The sequence below is a fragment of the Botryllus schlosseri genome, chromosome 2 (assembly GCF_051294905.1).
Source record: "Botryllus schlosseri isolate E-star chromosome 2, Bs_hap1, whole genome shotgun sequence".
Lineage (NCBI taxonomy): Eukaryota > Metazoa > Chordata > Ascidiacea > Stolidobranchia > Styelidae > Botryllus > Botryllus schlosseri.
This window is the reverse complement of record NC_137237.1, coordinates 20,445,571-20,460,624: the sequence shown is the minus strand read 5'-3', so window position 1 is coordinate 20,460,624 and position 15,054 is coordinate 20,445,571. Positions and strand designations below refer to the sequence as shown.

Genomic DNA, 15,054 nt, shown 5'->3' with positions numbered 1-15,054 from the left:
ACGACCTACCGATCGAGAAGCTGGACGCATTACCATTACACTATCTCGCTCGGCGTCACTTTGATGCTGATTTACGGCATCTCAGTCAAATTTGGCTATCAATATGACCAAAATTCTCAAAAAAGAGGACAAAATCTCATAAAAGAGGGCAAAATGACGTCCTCCGAGGACACTTTCAAAATAGTCAAAAAAGAGGACAAATTGGTAACCCTATCTTACAGTCAATTTCACCATCTTACAGTCAAAAAACCTAAATGAAAAAGCTATGGATAATAATTGTCCTTGAAACCAGTTTTCATATGATACCATACTCGCTTGAATATTTTTATAGGGTCTGAACAATTCGCATTATAAATTGTGCAACGCTTGACCGATTTCAGACCATCGATCAAGTTTCGCCTCAATTTAACCTTTAACACTACACCGCATCAGAGAAGAGCGGATTGAAATTTCTATGTCCTAATCCAATCCAAATCCGAACCTTCAAATCCAAATCCTAATCCATAACTTTTTCATATTCAAGTCCATGTCCAATCCTAATCCGATTCCAAGTGGAAATTCAGAAAAAAAACTAATTTATGCAATGGAGGGATTCGAAAATTTTCTTTCACAACCAACGATTCACGTGATTCAAGATAACCAAGTAACCATAAGTACATTAATAACTGATCTGAATAAAGTTTGTCGCCATTCGCCACACGACATTTCAATCTCCCAGAAAATAGGTAAATCCAATCCAAATCCTAATCCGTTCTGAAAAAATGTCTAATCCAAATCCAATCCAAATCCGACAAAATTTCACAAATCCTGTTTTTTCAAAACCTAATCCTAATCCATGCTCATCTCTGCATCGCATGGCATTTAATTATAGATAACTAACCTTCGGATAGATGCGCAACACGTGATTCACGGTCGAGTGATACGATGGGAATATGGACCAATAGACTAGCTACTCAGAAAACCGATTGCCAAATCTCAACTGTAATTCAACACCTTTTCAAATTTTACATTGATAAAACCTGAATGCTACGGAGCCGCAATGAGCAGAAAATCGTTAATTGACAAAATGACGTAACTTTTGATCCCGGAGTTCAATTTTCCACAAATAAATTTTATGTGGTGGTTCCAACTTTTGTTGTCCAGGATGGAAATGACCCTGCGTTGTTATTGTTGGTGTTGTTGTTTGTGGCATTTATGATGTTTTACAACTGCAATGGTGATTTACACCAGGCCGATAACCTACATTATGATTCCGGTTGCCTGACATATGAGCATGCAACACATTGAAAAACGACAGATTAGCATGCGACTCTTCATCATGCGTCACTTTGGCATGTGGTTTCCCAATCCCAAAACGTACCCCAACCCCAACCCTAACCCCGAATTCAACCCTTATATATACCCCAACCCCAAACATAACCCTAACGGCCTAACCCAATCCTCAATCTAAATCAGTGGTCTCAAACACGCCGCCAGTCCATTTTGTGCGGACCGCGTCGGCATTTTGGATTTTCAAGTATTCGACATTATTTAACCGTCACATATCTTTTTTAGATTTTAAAGTTGGAAATTCACTCCAAATCTTCCCAAAAACCCTAAACTAATCGTCCAACTTCGATATTGCAACACTTTCAAAGGCTACTGCGCAGTGGCAGACCACATTACCTGTTCATGGCGATAAAACACGACCCGTTGATGATTTGAGACTGGAAATTGTGATTTCGACGTATCGTCGATCTTCCGTAGAATTTCTAGTACTCGGACTAACTATGGGGTATATAAAATGAAAATGACTTGAGTTGAGTCGGTTCAAACGTTCAAATTAGAGAATGACTTGTGAATTGAAACGCCGTGGGTTGGTAAAGTTACGAACGAAACAAACTATCAAACTGTCAAGAAGATCGTAGCCGGCGTTGTGTAGCGTAGCGGATTTCGTTATCTAAGCAATGTCGGTATGGCAACCATTGGCATTACGTTGCCTCCTTTTGTTTGTTTGTTTTGTGATATTCATGGTGTTTGTCGACTACTATGGTCATTTACACCAGGCCATTATTCTCCGTTTTTAGTCCGTAACTGCCGCGAGTTATTGCACGACCCACTTCAAGGCTTTTCGTAAGACACCGCTTACGCCGATAATGTGGCGAGGAGGAGCCTAGATAAACCTCCAACACCAGGTATAGGAATTCTGAAGTCGAGCCCGGTCGGACCCGAACCCGCAACCCATTGGTGTTGCAGCCGCGGATTATACCACTACGCTATCTCGCCACCATGTTGCCTCCTCCATTAGTTACATCTTGGCTACATCTTGGATCTCTATCCATGTTAGTATCGCCAATTAAATGTGGAGATTAACGAAGTCGTGACAACTGTAACACCAATGGATTGTTAGGCGATTGGACAATTCTTTATTATGATACAATAATTTTATGTTGTTATTTAATCTGCTATCAGTTAGCTTCAAAATGATGCATTCGTCCCCTTGCATTGTGTCTGTATCTCAATATTTTGACAAGTTATGACAAGTACACCAACAACAATTTTATTCAAATATTTAAAATTGTGATTTTTTTTTCGTGTCAGGCGTGAATATTACGATAGTAGCCTACATAAGATTTTCACGATGTGTGTGGAATGCCAGCAGTCTACAAGGTCCTGTCAGATAAGGCAATCTTGAAAATACATTGAATTTGAATACCCCAATTATTGATGCTGCGGCCCGCGGCGTCCTTAAAAACTAGGAAATTGGCCCACGAGCACATTTGAGTTTGAGACCTCTGATCTAAATCATACCCGGTCCTAACCCCCAATTTTACCCACATGCTCAAGTGTCGCATGCCCAATTGTCGCATACTGAAGTGTAGAATTTAGAAGTGTATTTCTCGAAAAATTTATTCCTAGAACAGGATAGGAATTAGGAATAGGATGTCGCATATTTTTATCCTTGATATATTTGCGGCACACACCGACTCATGATAACATACACAGCATGCACATATACACTCGATCTCTGCATATGCATACCATGAGTGCATGAGATACATATGCCGCTGGACATGGAAGGTGCAGATATAGCCTCTAAGGCTTTTCAAGTCCTGCACCACCATCCATGCTACCCCGGTGATGATGAGCGCCGAGCGGGGAAGTCATGGATACAAGTGTTCCTAATCGGGTCTTTGGTCTGACCCAGACTGGAATTGAACCCACTACCTACACCGAAGCCGGACGCTCCACTATTATGCTATCTTCAAGACTTTCGTAAGACACCGCGACGCGGATCAGATGGGGAGGAGCACTGGAGAAGCCTAGATAGTGGACGTGTGAAGATGGCTAATCTGATAAGAAACAGGTCGTCAACTCGAATATCAGTTCACTTTGTAGGTTTTATATGTTTGTGAATCCTATTCCAAGGAAAACTGCATCCCCAATCATGAATCTAACCCTGATTTTCCACAGTCTGAATGATGTTTTCAACCATTTAAGTTTGATGTTAGTGAGTGACGTACCGTCTTTATAGTTTTGCTGATGCCGTGTCCATCTCAATCTTGTACAAAAAGAGAGTGGACTAGCAAAAGACAATAGAGAACATAAAACCGAAATAATAAGGACCTTGAATAAAATAGATTTTCGTTTTTCCTTTCATCCTTTTCGTTGAGCAATTTGCATTACATAACTGAATATTTTACTGAAGGAAAAAAGTGAAATATGTATTGTAGAATTATAACGGCCAATAGGGTGCAGAGAAAACGCTCTCGCCTACGCGCCTCCTCTTGCTGCTGTTGTTATTCGTATCTTTGTGTATCTTTATCAGGTATAGGCTACTTTACGTGTGTGTATGTGTGTGTTCCGGTGGTGGGGGTGTAGGGTCAGTGCCTCACAAGCCACGAACCTCACGGCACGTCACTGCTGAAGTGAAACGTCTATGGGTAATTGGTTAGTTATAGCTACATGAGCTCACTAACATGATAAACTAAGATTTACAATCAGCCATCGAGTGATTTAGCTAGAATTTTGGTGCAGGCATATACCTGTTTTGGGAAAAGAGGACACTATAATGGAGTTGTTAGGAACATCATGTTCTTCGTACACTTTCTTTGCTGCTTCCGAGTTGAATAACAGCGCGAACCGGTACCCCTTCCAGCCAGGTCCTTCATATCCAGGAGCGGCAGCCAAACCTTGTGCCATCACATCTTTCATCTCCGCTATTAATACTTTCAAATGATCCGGTAATTTTGACATAATAGCTTCCATATTGATGATTCGAATTCGAGCTCAGCAGAGAAAAAATAGTCCCTTTAACCTTGAACAATGAGGACAAATGTAAGTAATAGTCAGTATTAATCTTGGAATCACTACTACAATATTACAATAAAAAGCATTGTGCAGAGAATCACTTCAACCACAGTTGTCAGTATGGGAGGGGCGAGAGCAGTTAAATTGATTGACGTGTTCATTTTACGAGGTAAGATAGATATTGATAGCAGATGATCATTTATCAGTAACGAAGTGATTAGACTTTTAGTAGTACTCGAGTATAGGTATGTATTTGCTACTTCAATTACTTACTCGACTAATTATGTCTTTAGACTACTTGCACTTCAACAAGCCAAGTTACATGTTTTGTACTTTATCCTAGCATTTTAGTTCTCGCTACATCTAATGGACATTATTTTTTACGTTGAATTTACCTAGATTCCTTAGAAAATCCATGAGTATTAGGCTACTGTCGTTGGCTTATAAGATCTGAAAAGGCGGCAAGCGCCACTATCCTGAGTGAATATATAATTCTACCGTAACTTATATACCTGCCTCACTCTACATATTTACCTAGCCCTTCATCCGCGTCTATCAAACTGTGATTGACTTTCGGGATTGCAACCATACCACCCGATTTACCTTACGCGGTAGCCGACACGGGGTGCGTTTGTTATAGGCACGAGCACTAATAAGTGGTTTGGTTATTGATAAACAGTGATAAACTATCTGATACCATGGCACAGAATTTGCTGAATTACGATATGGTCGCTCAAAGCGATGATCATTGAAAACCGATTCCTATTGAACAAGTATTGGTTCTCCGATGTTTGCATTAGTAGTTTTCGCTGCGCGATATTTACATTCAATTCATTCAGATATTCTGGTTTTTGATCTTTTGAAAAGTGATTAAAAACGTATCATAATCGTTGACAATGTAGGATGGTTTTGTGTCTTCCGATCTCTTTGCTTATGAACAGGCATCATTATTATTGGCATTCTGGGAGTCGGATGCCAAAACCGTCAAAAGAATAATTTTGAAAATATAGATTTCTATGAAAGTTTTTGATAACAATGTCAACAAGAATGGAAAAGAGTTTGTATGAAGTGACAAAACAAGTGGCAATGGCACGGCTTGATGGCTGACGTACCACAGAGCCTGACTCGTACACACGCAGTTCAAAATCACACGGACAACTTTCTTTGTTACTGTCTTCGCCATCTTGTAAATTTATTGACTCGTTCCAAAACTTAACGCTGAATGAATATATCCGAATTGATGAATTGAGGAATTAATTAATTAATTAATATTCACGTTGTATCACAGAAATGTATATAAATATACTTATCTCCCGATACACATATTAAATCACATAACATGTCTTGTTCGATTGATCATTTCCTGTACAACGTTTGAGATACCGTACTATATGTGATAACCATAACACGGCGTTACCAATATATTTCATTTCCTGTCATGTTTCAAAAAATTCTACCGACTTTAATCTATCTATTATTACCAAATTAATTACCAAGATATATTAGGGTTACCATATTTTGGAAATTTGAAAAGAGGACACTTTTTCAAAATTTTCAGACTTACATACTGGAGTGGTGGAGTTGGTGATACAGCCGCCGGAGCGTTACTTCAGTGCTGATCTATCTCAGTCGAATTTTGCGCCTTATTTAACCAAAATTCTCAAAAAAGAGGACAAAATCTCAAAAAACAGAATATTTGGGCGAGGACACTTTAAAAATAGTCAAACAAGAGGACAAGTCCTCTTCAAAGAAGACGTGTATGTAACCCTAAGATTTTTACGGTAATATCGAGTAAGGAAATCTGGATTTACGGTGAATCTGTGAATACTGAATAGGTTAATCAAGCGATTGCGGAATATATCAGATCCCGATAAGGTGCGGCCCGTGGTTCTGACTGGCCGGCGAAAAGTAGCCTGTAATATTAAAAATCAAACCTACTTTGCAGTGATTACGCAGCCTATAGGTATGTCGTATAATCTGGATTCAAAATGTCGCGAATATAGCAAAGTATACTGTATCAATTAAAGTCAAAAGTAACGGTTTCCATATAGTTCAATAGTTTTTGATGTCATTGTTACAATGCGAATTACTCGGTCTGTGATTGAAATTGTCATGTCATACGTTTCTAATCCATAATCCGTAAAAAAAGTCAATCAGTGCACGTGAGATGATGAATGATGAACAGTCATGTTAACAAATAGAGGTGGAGGCTGAAGGCAGACATTTTACGAAGATTTGGAGGACTAAATATTTGTTCACTTTAAGTCAGAGGGCAACCCGTCATTTTTCTTCGTGGTGAGCAGGTCGCCGTGTTTAGAGATATATATTAAATCAGCATTATGAGAAATACGCAGTGAAATTCAAACCCTCGTCGGCTGGCTGAGGCCAAGAAAGCAAATTTATTGTTCCACACTGAGTTGGAAATTCAGTTTTCGTGGTTTAATTTCTCTTCCCTTGTCGCGATCTGTTCAAGCCAGTGATAGTGCGATTACAAAGCTAATAAGTGTATATCTAAATTAATAGGTAACATATCAGTGGTAATTACATTCATAATCGAAGATGTTGCGGGCCGAATGTTGAGAATTGCTGGTCTATATTTTAAGCCATGGGTGTCAAACTCAAATGGCCGGATTCAAACCGTCAGATCTATCGCGGGCCGGACCATCAGTCAACTCATTCAAAAATGTTACCACACGTCCTTATTTATCACTTGAATACTGTATTATCAAGTGTTTATACATAATAGTACATTAATTCATATAACGGATCATATAGGGGTAATATTCTAGCAACATCTTTATTCGTGAACAGTGGAATAGGCAAAAATGCGATAATTAGCCGGTTGAGTACAGTAATGAAGCACTTAATCAGTGGCACTAGCGACGATATAAGTTGGCATATTTCTATGCTTCCTTTGTTGTCGTAACCTGTTATTGGCCCCGAGTAGGCGTCGTGGGGTATACAAGAGATTCAACTGTAAACGCGGACGTTGGAATTTGGTTTTATTATATTATTAAATCGCGATTAGGGTTGCTCCGGGGGCCGGACTTCTTTTGAGTCAGAAGTTATACAGCAGTGCTACTACAGATATTTGAATTATACTTAGTGTATTTAACTCCATGTACCCTGCATCTAACGGTTCCGCATTGTCATTTTCGTTTCTGTGAACAACTGCTTTTGGGTTCATTTTCCATAAAACTCTGCATGTAGTGATTGTGCACTTTTTGCTTTCTCGAAATATAATTTCAATGTCACCGACTAGTTCTTATTGGTAGGGTTACCATATTTTGGAATCGGGAAAATAGGACACTTTTTAAAATTTTCTGACTTATAATACTGGAGTAAAATCCGGAAAAATGGTAAATTTACCATGAAATTGTGGTTGTTTCACTAAAAAAAGGCCAACCTTCCGACTCAACGGTCTTCGCTTACGTTCGAACCACGAATTTCCTGTTTAGCGTCATATAAATGCCCATTTTAACTCGAATCTATCCATCATCTTAGCTCTAAAAGCTGTAAAGGAGGACGAATTGCCAAAAAGGAGGACATTTAAGCGTCCTCGGAGGACATTTTCAAAAACCTGAAAAAGCAGGACAAGTCATCCGAAAGGAGGACGTATGGCAGGGGCGGGCAATATACGGCCCGCGGGCCGGATCGTGCCCGCGAAGGGATTTTGTTTGGCACGTGGACAGTTTTCCGTCTTACATGATATTGTGACCCGCGGCCCCAGTCTTCCGAGATTCTCCACTACTTGCTTACATACGGCAATTTTTAGTGACTGTATGTCCAGTGGCGGCTCGTCCTATAGGGCAACTGGGGCATTGCCCCACCTAAAATTCTCTTCAATAACAATTCTTTACCATTTATAGACGCACACCAATCTATATATACCGAAACCACAGCGAAAATCGTATTCTTCTTGTCCTTTCGCTTGTGAATGCCCATATATAGCGAAGTCTCTACGAAAATCGAATTCTCTTCTGTGTTTTTGCTTTGCGAATGCCTAGCCGGGGCATGCCCCGGTAGCGCTCATAACAAGCTTTCACTGTCTATTCTCTCAAAGCCGCGCACAATAAAGAAACGGTAATTTACTCTCTCCTATTCATAAAATGACCGAGCAACCGGGGCAAATTAGCTCTGTGCCCTTAAGGTGTGATGTAACAATCGTATCTATAGCTGAACTCGGTTACCGTCATATGCGTTTAGTCGACCTTTGGTGGTATAGGTCGATTTTGATGGTGTTTCACACCATGAAAACTCTTGAAACTTGGTATGTCATGTCGTGATGGTGGTATTTAACACTGCCCCAAGTTTCAGGGTTTTTACTTAAAGTTTAGGGTAGTAATTCCGTTTCCGAAGTTGAGTGTGTGCTGATCCTTCATGTATCGCAAACAGATGTTACTCAAAAGCTGGTATTGGTATCCAATCCATTGATTTTGACGATGTTCAATACTGAGATCGGTTATGACATTTGGCACGGTAAGTCTTAACGTTAGTATCGAACGCTGTACCAAGTGTAAAGTTTGTCACTGAACTGTGTTAGTGGTAATTTCGTTTCCTAATTCGAGTGAGAGCTGACTCTCATTTATCGCTAACAGATTATACGCAAAGCCGGTATTGGTCTCTATTGATTTTAACGATGCTCCTTACCTAGATCCGTCATAAGCTTTTGAACAGTATGTCTTGATTTTTATATCGAACGCTATGCCAAGTCTCAAGGTTGACACTCAATGATTAGGGCAGTAATTTCGTTATCAAGGTCGAGCATGGTAGAGATGCGCTCCGATCTGACACTTTAGCCTTCAACGCATTGCGGATATCACGCAAAAGCCGTTGTATCTGCGGTAACGTTAACTGAGATGATGATATCATTCTCAGATTCCATTCAAATATTTACTTTGATATTATATCCTCCAATGTCAATTTCACCGTGAAATTGTGGCCGTCAAGCCATTTGCTTACAACCCCCTCAAGCGCGATAGCTATTTAGTTTTCGATGGCGGCTAACAGCTGATCACTTGATCAGCCTATTCCTCAGTAAATTTTACGCAAAATTCGGTGTTGGTCTGTTCGCATTAATTTTGACAGTGTGCCATACCGAAAAGGGCCATGAGGACACTTCTCGATGATGTCATGTAACAGTGTACTAAGTTTAAGGCTTTCATCCACGTATTTATTCGGTAATATATATATTCCAAAGGCGATTTCGCAGCAGACCTATAGACAGTAATAAAGCCGTATGTGTCGTGTTACAGTCTCCAGTTTCAAGGTCAAAATCTTCTATGCTGTACCGAGACCGAATTTCCGAGGCTGCTATTCTTAGTTCTTCAGAATGATGTTTTGGATTCAATATGACAGGCCCAATCTATGAGATAACAATTGCGTATCTGTCCGAACTCGTTGACCTTTCCAATTAGGCTTACGCTATCTCTCGAGTTATAGTCATTTCCATTTCTGCAGATAATTAGTCAGGCCTAGTGCGAACATGAACCGTGTTGAATCTTTTTTCCGTACGCCGTTTACGCAGTTACCATACTTCAAGTCACAGCTCACCGGCGGACCTCTCGAGTCTCGTGGCACATACATTAAAAATTAAAATCACTGTTGCCGGGAATTCATGTTACCGTACCATCATTAAGTTACTTGTTTACGTTGGAAAACGCGATTGTGACGTCATCTTGATAAAAAGTCGCTTGCAGCCCTTGCCCCACCACCCGATATTGTCACGAGCCGCCACTGTATGTCATTATACACATGTATGCGCACTTGCACAGCGAGCGAGGGTGGAGCTTACGCGTAAATTCGTCTAAGCGAGAAGACTTATTGCACGATCGGCATTTACGATGTACCAGAGGTGAGCGGATTTGAAATTTCTATGTCCTAATCCAATCCAAATCCGAACCTTCAAATCCATATCCAAATCCTAATCCATAACTTTTTCATATTCAAGTCCATGTCCAATCCTAATCCGATTCCAACTGGAAATTCAGAAAAAATACTAGATTTATGCAATGGAGGGATTCGAAAATTTTCTTTCACAACCAACGATTCACTTGATTCAAGATAACTTAGTTACCATAAGTACATTAATAACTGATCTGAATAAAGTTTGTCGCCATTCGCCACACGACATTTCAATCTCCCAGAAAATAGGTCAATCCAATCCAAATCCTAATCCATTCAGAAAAAAATGTCTAATCCAAATCCAATCCAAATCCGACAAAATTTCACAAATCCTGTTTTTTCAAAACCTAATCCTAATCCATGCTCATCTCTGCGATGTACTCAACCATAATGCCATTTGTGGTAATCATGATGGTGTTCGTCGACTGCAATGGTCATTTACACCAGGCCGATATTTCTTATTTTTGATTCCGTAACCGTCGACTTGTAGCACGGCACACTTCTATAGGCTTCTGTAAGACACCGCTTATGCCAGGGGTCGCCAACTCAAAACGGGTCGGGGCCACTTTCAAATTTAAGCGTCCCGCGTCCCGCGGCCCCCACGAATTCAATATCGAGATAAAATAGGCCACATAGTTGAACATGAACAATCACGCTATCTCGTCACCTACTAAACCCTACAGAATTGATATATTGGTAAACTTGGGTTACCGGGCTTATCGAACGCCTTGAAATATAAATTAATAATTGCACCGTGTATTGATTGATCAGAGAGAAGCAGGCATGGTGGTGCCTGTATGACAATGCTGTTCTCAAATCCACATTGTCTTCGTCATTGTTGGCGAGAAATGGCTTTGAAGTTACATTGCTGTCGTTAAAATACATTCATTAAATACGATTTATTCCTTGTATATGTGGATAAATGGGCTATTAATGTATCGATTCAGCAATCCGGCCCGCCGACTGGAGAAGTTGCCCGCCCCTGACGTATGGTAACCCTATACTAATGGTAACACGAGTAAAACCGCAACACCGCAGTCCGGTAGTTAGTGGCCTATGAACACGCCGGGTTTTTGCTGTTTTGAGGGATTAATTAATGGAAGTGTTTCCTTCAAAAATCTCAACATTTTTTACAAAGGTGCGGGATAATTCCAGCATATTTCATTCTACTCAGAATTGCTTCGCGGGCCGGATGAAATCGTCTGGCGGGCCTGATGCGGCCCGCGGGCCGTATGTTTGACACCCCTGATTTAAACTAAGTTACAGAGGGGCGAGATTTGGGAAGCAAATAAAATAAGCACAAATCCAGACGGTTCGTACCATGACGTTGCTGTATATATTTGAATAATAGTCGACTAAACTTAAAATGCCACGTGTGATTCGATTTAGGTACACAAAAGTAGAGGTAGGTCTACTTTATTCAAGACCTCAAGTCGCATAAATTTACAAAGAATGAGCATCCTACAATATATCTTGAAATTTATAACGACCAACATCCATCAATTATCATTTCAGTACCATTGACGTAATCAGACTCATCGGCGGCTAGATAAACTGCCAGTTTTGCAATTTCTTCTGCTGCGGCAAACCTCCCGACTGGAGACCGAGCCTGAAACATTTTCATCGAGTCTTCGGGACTCATTTTGCTATTGGAAGCAATTCTGTCACGGACTGACGGAGTGTCCACGGTACCTGGCATGATACAGTTACAGCGTATGCCCTTCGAGCAAAAATCAGCTGCGACTGATTTCGTCAGCCCAACCACAGCCGCTTTTGACGTTTGATAAACACAGCGTAAGGGTACACCTTTTTTGACAGCTGCCACAGAAGACATGTTGATAATATTTCCTTTACCATGGTCCAGCATGGCGGGTAAGAATGCTTGAATCATAGTAAACATACTTTTAACATTCAACCGCATGGACATATCAAACTGTTCGTCAGTACAGTCAAGTACTGTGCCGTGATATACATAGCCAGCAACATTGAATAAAACATCAACACGGCCGATTTCTTTCGCCACGACATCAATGTCTTTGCTTGCTCGTCACATCCATCTTTCTCACAGTAACTCCCTTGATCTCTTTGAGCTCCTCCAATTTGACTGTATTTATGTCGGTGGCAATTACTTCGGCACCTTCTTCTGCAAATGCAATGACAGACGCACGTCCGATTCCTTGCGCTGCGGCCGTTACAATGATTTTTTTCCCAGACAGTCGCATGTTTTTATTCAATTTCTTGCAATTTATATCCCTAACGTATCTTGATCATCAGTAGAGACAATAATTATCTGAATAGATGTGTTTGTATAACAGTGAAGTCCATGTAATTGTAATACTACAAGGATTCTTTTCTGAAAGCTGATGAAACGCATTTGCTGTTGCTCGGATTTCAATGCTCGGTAGCCTATAGCTGAATATTGTGTGGCCCTATTCTGGAGGCTGCATGTAGGCTACCCGTCCGACTATGATATTGTCCGCTGATGTTTATGCTTCCTATAGTTGTGGTCAGCACTATCCTCGAGTGATTTTTTCACTTCAATTCGGCACCATCTGCTCGCGATTACGACTAGAATGCATCAGGACAACACGTCTCAAACATAACTAATTCAATGCCCCGCAGCAATTTTCTAAAACGCAAAAGACACGTGGAATGGCAAATAGTGTTACCAGTAAGCATAGTCGCGAATTCGAAGTAATAATAATAAATTGACTTACATGCTCTATAGGCCTAGGCCTACTGCTTGATTATATTCTCATTTATCGTAGTTTTGCTAACTTGAACAATGGAAGTCCATCATGAACCTGCTTTATACTTTGCAAAATTTTTAAATGAAGAAGTAATTTACCAACATCCCAAGTTAGTAAAACAAGTGGTTATAAACCTATTGGTATACTTGAGTAGGCCTACCCGGAACAATATAACTTCTTTGTTACTGAGCTGGTGAAATCGGTAATAAACGATTAATTCAACGATGGATTGAGATAGTTACACTCTCTTGTCAACACCCGATGATTTTGTTGCTTCTAGTTAGTAAACGTATACTTCTTTATGATTTGTATGATTTTGGAGATTTAGTATTAGTAAAAAAGTAGCTGAGCATTAATACACTTTCTTATCTGGATGACAGATAGGCATTGATGGAAGGCAGGGCTGTCTGTCCATTAGTCTGTAATGATATACAACGAGCAGTAGTGGCCCGACGATTGGCGGGTCCTGGACGAGACTTCGGGGGGGGGGGGGCTGTAAGTATGTAATCGCAGCCTCTGGGGGACTCAAGGTTTGAGCCAGGCGCTGGATTCGGCCATATCTATTATTGCATGGTTGAAAGGATAGACTACATCTAAACTAAGTACCTCTACCGCATGCAGAGACTTGATGATTATCGGGATATGTGACAGTTCTTACAAATGCAGAAATTTGATGATTGACCAATCTGTACGGAATCATCATCTTGATCGGTACACAGATTTCCCCGTCTATTCGCTAAAACCCTTGTAAAAAGTGCTTAAACCTAAGAGAGGGCCCCTTCGACCAGGAAGACCCCGGGCGACCACCCACCTCGCCCACCCCAAAAGCCACCACTGACAACGAGTCCATGAGTTACGGATACAGCAGCTTACAATATACTTAACACTTTAGCTTCCAAGGCCTATTATGGAAATCACCAGTAAACGCCAGCAAACAATGAATTTTCGACTAGTTGGATATTTAGCTGGAATCGGGCGTGCTGATAAGTGTACACCTTGTGCATCTTATAAAAAAAAAATTCAATATCAAGCAGTTTTAAAAATATTGCAATTTTTTGGATGCTCATTTTATGAAAAGCCATCTATTGGTCAAACCAAAAATGGTTGGCCTATTGTATACAGATGCGATTTTTAAAAAATACTTCCGGTAACGAAAATGGCTGTTTCTGACAACAAGCCTTATGAGTAGCCTCGAATACACCCGTAATCCGGGGATAGAACCAATTCTGGACTTCACTGTACGCATAGGAAAAATATCCTAAATATAGGATCGTTGGCACTCTATGGGATTAAGTAAAATCCTAAATTTAGGATTGTTGGCAGTCAAAGTGTTAACTGGCAGAATAGTTCATATACGAACACCCTGCGTAGTTCTCTCTTCGCCCCGATCATTCGAAATTTCATGCCGGGGCGATTTATTTTGGGATACCGGATACGATTGTTGATATAGAATGCTATGTTCTTTCCCATTTTCTACTATTTGCTGACGTCGCTGACGATTAGGCTAACCCTGACGAGTGTCAGCCAAAAATATTCGGGTTCATAATTGCATATTGAGCTTATGTACCTCCAAGAAGCCCCCATTATGCAAGGCAGATTCTAGGCGACCCCGCGATATTGATATTTATCGATAAAATTTCTTTTAATGTTAACGCAAATATCAACTACCATTTTAGTGGATATTGGACAATTAATATATTCAGCGAAACGAATGGTCACGAAAAAAAACTATTTATCGTCAGACTATTGCGATCGGATGCGCTTGTATTGATAATTTTGACTTTGACCATGGCCAGGCCATCATCCTTTGACATATAGGCTACGTCACCCCCTCACGGCTTGCCGTGAGACGATGAAACATGGCGAAGGGTATCGTCAACAGTTTGCAAAGAGTATATTTCCGGTGAAATACTTTATGTGTTAAGTGTCTGAGCTTTATGGAGTGAAAGCTCCAATACAAATTAGTCAAACTGAATTCTTTACCCCAGGGGTTCTCAACTTCCGTTGTATAACGGGCCGCATTTCAACAGTAAATGACGCTGCGGGCCGCAGAACATTATTACTGTGTACTTTTGGGCTACTATTAAAGTTGGGCTTCTGTAGCGCGCCT

The 15,054-nt window shown here is 40.5% G+C and overlaps 1 pseudogene; it reads right to left on the bottom strand.

Annotated features, from left to right (window-relative positions):
- Positions 1-11,498: 11,498 nt before the first annotated feature.
- LOC145456590 (dehydrogenase/reductase SDR family member 6 pseudogene) lies at positions 11,499-12,796 on the bottom strand (annotated as a pseudogene).
- Between the last annotated feature and the right edge of the window lie 2,258 nt (positions 12,797-15,054).